The sequence below is a fragment of the Dipodomys merriami genome, unplaced genomic scaffold, assembly GCF_024711535.1.
Source record: "Dipodomys merriami isolate MVZ:Mamm:240054 unplaced genomic scaffold, mDipMer1.0.p SCAF_278, whole genome shotgun sequence".
Classification (NCBI taxonomy): domain Eukaryota; kingdom Metazoa; phylum Chordata; class Mammalia; order Rodentia; family Heteromyidae; genus Dipodomys; species Dipodomys merriami.
The window spans coordinates 1212964-1224962 of record NW_027204248.1 but is presented as its reverse complement, the minus strand read 5'-3'; the positions used below and the strand labels follow the sequence as shown (position 1 = coordinate 1224962).

Sequence of the window (11999 nt, the reverse complement as noted above, 5' to 3'; positions counted from 1 at the left end):
CAGGAACATCTTCATAGATACTAATATTGGAGTCCCTTAAGTGGAATTGTATTATTTCATTTGTTACTTTCACTAATAAATCAAGATGATAGTGTATTTTGTTTCTTTTCACTGCCATTGGCTCTTATCTTGAGAATATTTTTTCCCTATCAAAGTAGAGAAAAACAATTGGATTGACCAAGTAACATATTGCTTTCATAAGATGCAGATGCATAGATTTGTGTCTTCTGTCATTTGCCAAAAGTTTCTTCCGGAAAAGGTTATCAATTATTTATAAGTGTTGCTTAATTCCTAGGTATTCCAGTTATCACATACACTTTTTGATTTAGTTATCTCTGAATAAACTTAAAATAAACAATTAAAAATACTTAAAATGAACAGAAATCATATTATTGTTTCAAATGTTGCAGTTTACAAAGTTTATAAGCAAACACAGAAAATATCTTTTTACGTATTCTACATTTTGTGTGAAGTATTTTAACAATAGCTTTTTTTTTTGCTGACATGTAATTCACCTGAAATATATTATTTCCTTTTATTGTATGCATTTTAGTGATTTGGAAATGAATTGTACAATCATAGGTTTTCCAAGCCTAAAATTTTCACAAATTTGCTTTTCTTCAAATAGAAATTCTGTAAATTTTTGAACAGACATTAAAGTAGATATAAGATTCATTTACAGGAATTTGTCCAGCATACATCCTCGATAGTGATCCTTTTCAAAATTTGGTTTTGGGGATTATTTCCAGGGTCTCACACAAAGTATTCAAGTGCAATCTCAATGAACTACATTCCCTGTCCAAACAAGTTTTTTACTTCTCTTTAATACATACATAGACGTGTAATGGATAGAACCTATTCAATTCTCTTTGACTTTTTGAAAACTTGCTTGCTTTAATGATTGAAGTATTTTACAAATTCATTTGCTATGTGGAGTATATCAATTTCTCCACAAGTGCATTACTATATTTTGTGTCATCTTTCTATATTATAGTCCTACTGGTGAGTTTTCTCTTTATTTTTTGGATACTAAAGAGGAACTTATTTCATATGCTCCTACTATCTACATATATTCTTTAAAGAAATATCCTATTTTGGGAAAAGTTATATAGAATTAGAAGATATAAAAATACTTAGACTCAGAATCATTTTAGCATTTACATTGTAGCATTAACAAATATGTGTCTTCTATCTATTAGATATTTTTTCACTTCTGTTATATTGTCCTTTGAATTATGAAAGAGTATAAGTTGATATTATACAGATTATTCTTGCTTTTCTTTACCCACTAATGCTTTCCATGTCATATTTTAGAAACTTTTACTGATCCAATGCCATGAATTTTTATGTTTATGTTTTATGTTTTTAAATCTCACATTTAGTTTGATAATGATCTTCTATTTAAAAACTTTAAATTTTTGTATAAGGATTGATGTAGTAGTCTAAGAAATTTTTTTAAATAGAGGGAGGCAATAGTGCCACAACAACCATTTAAGATTCTATTTTTATTTCATAAAGTCATGGCATCCTTTTCAAAATCTATTGACCATAAAACTGAGATTTTTATTGTGAAAATACCATACAGAGGGATTACAATTACACACCAGTATTAACCAAAGCATGCTATTTGCAGAGGAGTATTTAAAAGATGTAATTTCTTATAAAATTGAACTTTTAATCCACAAAATGAATACCAGGAATCTATCACTTGGAAGATGTGAGCGGAAGTCAAAGGGAAGGAATAAAGAGAGTTATGGAGGAAGAGAGTGAAGGCATAATATTCAATGCAGATAGTATGAAACTAGAAAACATGAAAGTGGGGTGAGGTTTGGAATGGTATAAGAAAGTTATTAAAGATCCATTGTACTTATAAACTGATTTGTGGAATGGAAATTCTTTGAAACAACTATTTAACAAAAATATAATTAAAAACAATAGAGACATCTCATCTTCAACTGTATTCTCTTAAACCATGAATCAATATAATAGTTTCCTCCTCAGAAATTTTCTTTGCAGGTATTTTCCTCATAATGTCAGAAAACTGACCAATGCAATGAATATCAATATATCACATTGCCTATTGTAAATAGACACAATATAAAAACAGTAAAATTGTTAGAATTCATCACATGAAAAAATAACAGGTAGAAAGTATCAAATGATGAATTATAGTTTTTCCAAGTACTTTACTTATGGTATCTAACTTAATCCTCACAATAATCCCATAAAGTGGAACTACGTCATTTTTAATTCTCAGATGATGGTATTGACATCTTCAGAATTGGAATTACTAGTACAGCATTGCACACATGGTAAGTTTTACCCTGAGGCCCATCTCTCGCTGTATCAAATAACTGCATTTCATTTTATGACTAAAATACCAGCACTTAGTCTACTAATTCTAGGAAAATTTCCAAGAATTATTGTGTACACTCTAATTATATTTGACTTTATCTTTGTTAGAAAATAGGTAGCTGTAATATGAAAACTCCAAGTTCATAATCAATTTATACATCCCTGGTGAAAGGAACTGCTAAAGTATAACATTCTTGATTTCTAGATCAAAATATTAGAAATCATAATCTATCCCTTCACTCAACACTGCACTGCCTGGGGATCCCATTTCTGTTTAACACAGTCATACCGAAAGAGTGTCCTGCCCAATTCCTGATGGAAACAGACTGCAGGTGTTATGGACGAATCATTTCCACATTGTAGCTCACCTAGGTTGTTTACCATTAGAAGTATTTTGATTGCTTTTTATACCAAACATTCTGAGAGAAATATACTACTTTAAAATGTTATTAAAGCAAGACTGATATAAAAATCACCTTTGACCCCAGATAAATATTTTACCTTTCATATACCCCAAAATGCCGTCTGAGCTATCATTAATGTTAGCAACAAGGGGTTAAAAATCATAGACACCAAGACCGAAGCATGAATTAAAGACTCTCCAACTTGTCAATACAATTGGTTTAAAAAGTCATCAATACTACTGCAGTTTTAAATTTTTCTTATGGAGATTCAATTATAAACTATTAACAGTTGAAAATAACTCATTTTCTTGGGAGTAGGACACAAAGCACAAGATTAATCCTAATCATTTTAAAGGACCTTTATTTATACTACAAATTCACTCCCATAACTACAATGATATGAAAAATAACTGAAGTACAAAAACACAAAGGAAGTAATTTAACTGCATCATCTACATTCAATGGACTGTGTTAATAGAAAACAAAGTTAAACTAATAATTAGCTTACCAAATTCACATACATTCTTTTATTTTATTTCATTTAGTTTCATAAAAACTGGATTTTCATAAGATGATGCATAAAATGCCTATATACCCACATACATTTCCAGATCTTAACAATATTTATTTCAGAAATGTCTTTAGCTCCATAGTCAATGAACTGAATTAATACTAAAATATTCAAAGGGTTTTCAGAAATTGCAAGACTTGCTCTGGGATGTTATTCATATTGGAAAAGATATTCGAAAAGCCTTATTTGTTAAGTTGAGATAGTTACTCCCACAGAAGAGCCATTAGCCCTTTGCATGTACAAAACAACTTCAGATACATCCACTATCTAAAGATGACACATGCTTTTGGTTTGTTTGTTTTTGAAAGGAATAGCTAACAAGCATATCAACAATACTGATTTTCAGTCAATATGATGGGATATTCAAACTTGATAAATATTGGGTTGATTACCTCTTAGTGTGAATAGATATGATCTTACAAAGAAAGTTATTTTCAACAGAAAGCCAGAAAGAGTTTATCCACTTTGTGTTTCACGGGAATAACCAGAGAGCAATACCTATTTGGTCCAGTTGGTCAAACTTACTCCAGGAGCATATGTTAAAAGTATAACAAATTTAAGAAGTCAAATACATATTTTGTACCGACAGTCATCTTCCAGCAATAATTTACTCCCTAAATATGTCTGAATCTTCTCATCTAACATATAATAAGAGCTGAAAGCGTTCTCTTTCATCTAACTTAATATTGTAAATCCTTTGATTCTGATGATATTATTTGACAAATAAAATGTACAAAAGCGTGGTCCAACTGAAATGACATGACAGAATACTGATACATAAAAACATTGCAACAAATTCAGCTCTTTTCAGCCTCACCCTGTCCACATTGGCAAGCAACATTGCTACAGCACATGCACACATATACACATACACAAATATGCACACATGTACACACACCTATACATGCATGTTAAATTCAAAAAAAGTTCAAATAAAAAATTAATGATTAGTACAAATAATAATTTGCCTTACTACAAAAAAATACACAATATAGTCACCACAGATGTTACATTTTACCTGCCTATCCACATGTGACCACTTAATTTATATTTACTTACTTAATTAACTAATTAATTCAATCATTTGTTTGGTGCTAATACTAAGGCTTGAAATCAGGGCCTGTCTCTGTCCCAGAATTTGTTATTTTTTTGTTTTAGTTTTCTCAAGGATATCATTTTACTGCTTGTACCACAGCTCCAGTTCTAGCTTTTGTTAGTTTATTTCAAATCAGAATCTAATGGACTTTTTTTTTTGTTTGGTCTGGTTACAAACCACAATCCTCAGACTTCATCTTTCTGATTAGCTAGGATTAATGACATGAGCCAACAGTGTGGCTTCTATTTTTCCTCTATAGTTATCTAATGCAAAAATGAGAGTATAGAAGCAAGATGTACAGTGATGATACTGTTCTGTCAGAAATTCAAGTTAGTAATGTAAATTTCTTCTTAAGAACACACACAAAAAATACCATGATATAGTATAAGAGAACTCACAATTGGACATATGAGCTTTAAGAGATTTCTAATACATCCATTATTTATTGGTACCCAACATTAGAAAAAAATATATATATAATGTAGTACTGAAAAAGTAGTCCTTTACATGACTACTTACATTCCTTGTTTTTTTTAAGACACTTGTTTTCATCTAAAAAAGTAGCCCTGTCTATTGTCTTCATGTGGTTTCAATGATTGAAGGTGCTTAATGAGAAATCAAAATGTATTAGTAGTACTTTGCTATCAATTAAATCTCACTTTTTCTTTTTGGAAAATATAATGATCAAAGAAATAGTTGAGAATCAGCAAGCAATTGTTCAGAATCATGCTTCCAGTGCAAGTGGGTCAACAGTAAGTAATCCTCAATACCATTTTCCACAAAGTTTGTCACTGATACAATCGGCCTGCTTTCTCTTGCTGCTTCCATAGCCTGGACCTATTCCTTCATTGTACATGAAAAGTGTGATTCAACTGATTTCATTCAGATCTGTTCCTAGAATTATCAAGGATTTAGATTCTTGTCTGCAATATGATTAAACCTATGTTTCTTCATGTAGGCTGCTAAAAATGTATTTACCAAATTCAAGTAAATACATAAATTCTATTTCCATCTTTTTAAAACATAAAATTCTGCTTGCTCTATATATTGATCAGAGGCATGCATTTGTGGCTATATAGGTCATTGCACATCTGTCTCTCTTCCTCTCTCTTTAATGTTTCTCATAGATAATAGGATTGCTCTATAATTATTGTAATTTACTTTGCTTTTATATTTTTGGTTGCATCATTTTACTTTCTGCTCTGCCATTTCCCAAATCAAATATATAGAAGGCATTGTTTCATCTTTTCTCATTCCTAGAATAAGCTGCACATGAAGACACCACTGGTCCTTATTTTCAGTCTGTATCTTTGAATACGGAGGAAAATCTTTCCTCTGCTTCCATCAATTCCCTAATCTCCAGTTAGAATAATTTCGAATAGTAAAAATGTAAAAAGGGAAAATAAATCATGGTGAAAAAACAGATGCAGAAAATTCACCGGATTTTTCTGAACAGTTCAACTAACTTGAACTATTAGGGAAATACTTGGACACCTCATTCCCACTGTCACTCAAAGTCTCTGGTTAGGCAATTCTGATGAAGACGAGGAACATGATGAAAAAGTGAGGAATGGTATCAATTGCAAGAAAAAATGGAGAAAGATCCATGCAACTTTCTTCTTTTGGCTGCTGAAAATAATCAGGTTATTATAGTGCAGAGACTACTTTCCATAAAGGCCACTCATGTGAATACTAGGGATGATGATGAGTATACCCATATTCATCAAGAAGCCTACAGTGGACACTTAGAAACTGTCTGTGAGTTGGTGGCTGAAGCGGCAGATATTCATGCAATAACTGTAGATGGCTGGACAACCCTGTGCAGTGCTTATATGTGGAATAATAATAGAGTGGCTTTTTTCTTACTTCATCATGATGGAGATACCAATGGCCCCCTTGCATCTTGCTGATGGAAATAGAGTTAGCAAAGACATGTTGGATCTGCTTCTGTTGAACCATTATGTCAAATCAGCTCTGAAGAACAACTTGGAAGAAACTGTATTTGATATTGCCAAAAGGATAAGTATGTATCACTACCTCTTTGAAGTTTTGGAAGGCTGTACAAATTGCTCTCCTAAGTCATAATGGTTTGGTTAAGTTTCTTAAATTTCAAAAATGCCATTTCATTCTGTTTCCATACAAAATATTTTCACAATCCAACTAACAACAATAGCTTACTGCAACAATTCATGGATTCCATGGAAGTCTTCCAAGTCAATTGCCTTACTTTGATGTCAAAATGTATTCAAGAGTTAGTTGTATATATCTATAATGATTTCTGGAGAGTTTTTGCTTTTTATTGTAATTAAGTGGTTACATAATTTCCCTAATTTCACAGTATTGTGGGATAGTGACACTCAGTTAATATCACAAACACATTCTAACATTTCTGGAGAAAATTGTCTTTCACAGTCTATAACATTTATGAGTTCCATGAGCTTTGCGATACTGTTATTTCTTCCACATTGGTTGGTATGTACATTTCTTTTGTTTTGCATAACATCAGCTGTTCCCTTTTCCCACTTGTTCCCTCCCTTCTATCCCTGCCATTAACTTGCTTAGTTCATTTTGGTCAATGTCCAGTGCAACTAATGAATTTTTCCCTAATTTCCTCTATTTCTATGTCGTCTTCCTGGTTCCTCTTCATTGTACACATATATACCATACATGTGATCAGCAGCATGGGGCTATTTAGTAGAGATTTGACCAGATGAGTGAAAGTCCTTTGTTTCCTAAGTCCTGTTAAATATGTCGTATTACCTAACATTTTGGTTTTAACATCAACTTATCAGGGATACCATGTACTGTTGGTCTCAATGCTCTTGTTTTCTTTGCTCAACATGATCACCTTCTAGCTCCATCCATTTCCCTGCAAATGCCATTATTTTGTCATTTCTAATGGCTGAATAATATTCCATTGTGTATAGATACCACAATTTTGAGATCCATTCATCTGTGATGAGACATCTGGGTTGTTTCCAAATCCTGGCTATTATGAACAGTGCGGCAATAAACATGGAGGTGCATGTGTCCTTGTATACTGATTCCTGTTGTTCAGGATGGATGCCTAGAAGTGGTATGACTGGGTCATAAGGGAGGTCAATATTTAGCTTTCTTAGGATTCTCCAGACTGTTTTCCAAAGTGGTTGTATAAGTGTACATTCCCACCAGCAGTGTAGTAGGGTTCCTCTTTCTCCGCATCCCCTCCAGCATTTGTCATTGGATGACTTGAGGATGTGGGACATTCTGACTGGGGTAAGGTGGTATCTCATGGTTGTCTTTATTTACATTTCCTTTACACCCAGGGATGGTGAACACTTCCTAATGTGTTTCTTTGCCATTTTTATCTCTTCTTCTGAGAAGTCGCTCTTTAGTTCCCTTTCCCATTAAGTAATTGGTTTGTTAGGTTTGGGAGGGCCTGGTTTCTTGAGATCCCTGTATATACTGGATATTAACACCTTGTAGGATGTATTGCTGGTAAGTATTTTTTCGCAATTAATTGTCTTTCTAGCTTGGTTGCAATCGCTATAGCTTTGCAGCTATAGCTTTGTTATAGCTTTTTATTGTAAGGTAGTCCCATGTGTCATGTCTCACTCCAATTTGTTGTGACCCTGAGGCTCTGTTCAGGAAAATCTTTCCTGTGCCTATAAGTGCCTATAAGTTCAAGTGTCTCTCCTACTCTGCTTGCAGTGGTTTCAAAGATTCAGGTTTAATGCTAAGGTCTTTAATCCATTTTGAGCTGATATTGGTGTATGGTGATATGCTGCGGTCCACTTTTATTCTTCATGTGGCCATCCAGTTTTCCTAGCACCAGTGGTTGAAGAGGCTGTGTTTCTTCCATTTTATGTCTTTGGTTCCTTTGTCAAATATCAGCTGACTGTAGGCATGTGGATTTATTTCTGGATCTTCTATTCTATTCTATTGGTCTTCGGGTCTGTTTTTGTGCCAGTACCATGCTGTCTTTGTTATTATGGCTCTATAGTAGAGTTTGAAGTGCTGCATGGATATCCCTCCCATGTTTTCTTTATTCTCTAGAATTGTTTTGGCTATTCTAGGTCTTTTGTGGTTCCATACGAATTATTGGACTGTTTTCTGTATTTCAGAGATGTACATCATTGGGATTTTAATAGGAATTGCATTGAATTTGTATATTAATTGAGGCAGTATTGCCATTTTCCTATACTGTTTGCCTATCCAACAGCATGGGAGGTCTTTCCATTTCCTAGTGTCTTCTGTAATTTTTTTCTTTAACTTTTTATAGTTTTCATTAAATAGTTCTTTTAAAGCTTTGGTTAGGTTAATTCCTAAATATTTTATTTTAGGGGAGATTATTGTGAATGGGGTTTCTTCCTTTATTTCCCTTTCTGCTTCTACATTGTCAGTGTACAGGAAGGCAACTGATTTTATTGGATGGATTTTTGTATCCTGCTACATTGCCGAAGTGATTTTTGATTTCTAAGAGTTTGGGGATGGGGTTTTTGGGATTGTGAAGGTATAGTATCATGTCATATGCAAAAAGCTATAGTTTAATTTCTTCTTTCCCTATGCGGATCCTTTTAATGTCTTTTTCTTGCCTTATTGACCTGGCTAAGGTTTCCAGGGCTATATTGAACAGGAGTAGACACAGTGGGCATCCTTGCCTTGTTCCAGATTTTAAGAGAATTGGTTGTAACTTTTCCCAATTAAGTATAGTATTAGCTATTGGTCTGTCATAAATGGCCTTTTTTTAAATTTTATTTTATTTTATTTGTGAACATACTGTACAGAGGGGTTACAATTACATGGGCAGGATAATGCGTATATTTCTTACCAAGCATTGCAGGCTCCTCCTTTGTTTTCCCTTCAAATCCCTTCCCAGCCTCCCCCCACCCCCCCAATCCCAATCCTTCTCCTTCCCCTCTTTCCCCCCCCACACCGACGTTGTAAAGCTCGTTTTGGAAATGACAACTTGTACTTCTCATTGTTGCAACAGGTCCACCTGTATACTTAAACAACTGGTTTTTCTCCATCTCTTCCACAAGTTATACTGACATCAAATATAGTGAAAGCAGCCATTATACTGTGGGGGAGGGACATACAAAGCAACAAAGAGATAATTATATAAATGCGTTAGAAACACACGCATGAAAGAAAAAAACATTAAAATACACATCTAAGGATTCATTTTCCTGAACATCACATTATTTGACCTTTTCTACTTGATTCATACATATACTAGATATTACAAATAAGGGAAACCATGGGACCTATGTTTCTTTGGGCCTGGCTTACTTCAGTTAATATAATTTTTTCCAAGTTTTTCCATTTCCTAACAAATGGGGCAATGCCATTATTTCTGATGGAGGCATAGAATTCCATTGTGTATATATACCACATTTTCTTGATACATTAATCTACTGAGGGGCATCTGGTTTGGTTCCATATCTTAGCTTTGGTAAATAATGCTGCAATAAACATAGTTGTGCTGGGAGCTTTAGTGTGGTCTTGTTTGTAAACATTTGGGTAAATGCCCAAAAGTGGGATTGCCGGGTCATAGGGGAGTTCTATGTGAAGTCTTTTGAGGAACCTCCATACTGCTTTCCAAAGTGGTTGAACAAGTTTACATTCCCACCAACAATGAAGTAAGGTTACTTTCTGTCCACATCCCCTCCAGCATCTGTTGTTGTTAGAGTTCTTGATGTTTGAAATGGCTTTTAATCTTTTAAGAAATGTTCCTTCTATTCCTATTGTCTCCAGAACTTTTAGCATGAATGCATGTTGAATTTTATCAAAACCATTTTCTGCATCTGTGGAGATAATCATATGATTCTTGACCTTGGCTCTGTTGATGTGTTGGATTATATTTATTGACTTATGTATGATAAACCATCCCTGTATCTCTGTGATGAAGACTACTTGGTTTTAGTGGTTTTTTTTTATGTTTCTTGATTCTGTTAGCTAGAATTTTGTTAAGGAACTTTGCATCTGTGTTCATCAAGGAAATTGACCTGTAGTTCTTTTTTTGTTGGGTCTTTGCCTGGTTTGGGGATGAGTGTGTTATTGGCATCATTGAATGAGTTTGGGATAGCTCCTTCGTTTTCTGTTTCACTGAAGAGCTTGAAGAGTATAGATGTTAGTTCTTCTTTAAAGGTCTTGTACAATTCTGTTGTGAATCCATTTGGTCCTAGGCTTTTTTTTCTTTTTTTAAATTTTTTAATTATTTTTTACTGTGAAAATGCTGTACAGAGGGGTTGCAATTACATGGGCAAGATAATGAGTATATTTCTTATTAAGCATTGTAGCCTCCTCCTTTGTTTCCCCTTCCCATCTCTTCCCATCCTCCCACCGCCCACCCACCCAATCCTCCCCCCACCACCAAAGTTGTAAAGTTCGTTTTCGGCATGACAACTTGTACTTATCGTTGCAATGGGTCGACATGTATCCTTATTTAAACGACTTGTTTTTCTCCTTCCTCTCTACAAATTATAACGACATGAAAACAGTGAAAGCATGGGTTATACTGTGGGGGAGGGACACACAAAGTAACAAAGAAATGATCTTATTAATGCGTTAGAAAAAATCACGTGAAAGAAATAAACATTTGAATACAAAACTTAGGGTTCATTTTCCTAACATCACCTTATCTGGCATTTTCTGCTTGACTCATACATACACTAGATATTGCAAATAAGGGAAACCATGGGACCTATGATTCCTTGGGCTTGGCTTACTTCACTTAATATATTTTTTCCAAGTCTTTCCATTTCCTAACAAATGGGGCAATGTCATTCTTTCTGATGGAGGCATAGAATTCCATTGTGTATATATACCACATTTTCTTGATCCATTCATCTACTGAGGGGCATCAGGGTGGGTTCCATATCTTAGCTATAGTAAATAATACTGCAATAAATATGGATGTGATGGTGGCTTTAGTGTGGTCTTGTTTGTAAACATTTGGGTAAATGCCCAAACGTGGGATTGCTGGGTCATAGGGGATCTCTATGTGGAGTCTTTTGAGGAACCTCCATACTACTTTCCAAACTGGTTGAACAAGTTTACACTCCCACCAACAATGAAGTAAGGTCCCCTTCTGTCCACATCCCCTCCAGCATTTGTTGTTATTAGAGTTCTTGATTTTTGCCATTCTAACTGGGGTGAGCTGGTATCTTAATGTTGTTTTGATTTTAATTTCCTTTGTGGCTAGGGAGGTTGAACATTTCTTCATGTGTCTATTGGCCAGCCTTCTTTCTTCTTCAGAGAAGTTTCTCTTAAAGTCTTTAGCCCACTTATTTATTGGGCAGTTGTTTCTTTGAGGATTTGTTGTTGGGGAATTTAGTTCTTTGACTTCCAAGTATATTTTAGATATGGGACCCTTGTCCGTTGTATAGCTGGTGAAGATCTTCTCCCAATCCGTGGACTGTCTATTGATCTTTCTAGGTATGTCCTTTGCCATGCAGAAGCTCTGCAACTTCATGCAATCCCATTTGTCCAACCTTTCTTTGATTTGTTGTGTTTCCGGGTCTCTATTTAGAAAATTTCGGCCTGTGCCAAGGAGACCTAGGGTTTCTCCTATTCCATCCTGTAATGTTTT

The 11999-nt window shown here is 34.3% G+C and overlaps 1 pseudogene; it reads left to right on the top strand.

Moving 5' to 3' along the window:
- Window positions 1-5813: 5813 nt before the first annotated feature.
- On the top strand, window positions 5814-6511 carry LOC138837879 (ankyrin repeat domain-containing protein 49 pseudogene; annotated as a pseudogene).
- Window positions 6512-11999: the final 5488 nt, after the last annotated feature.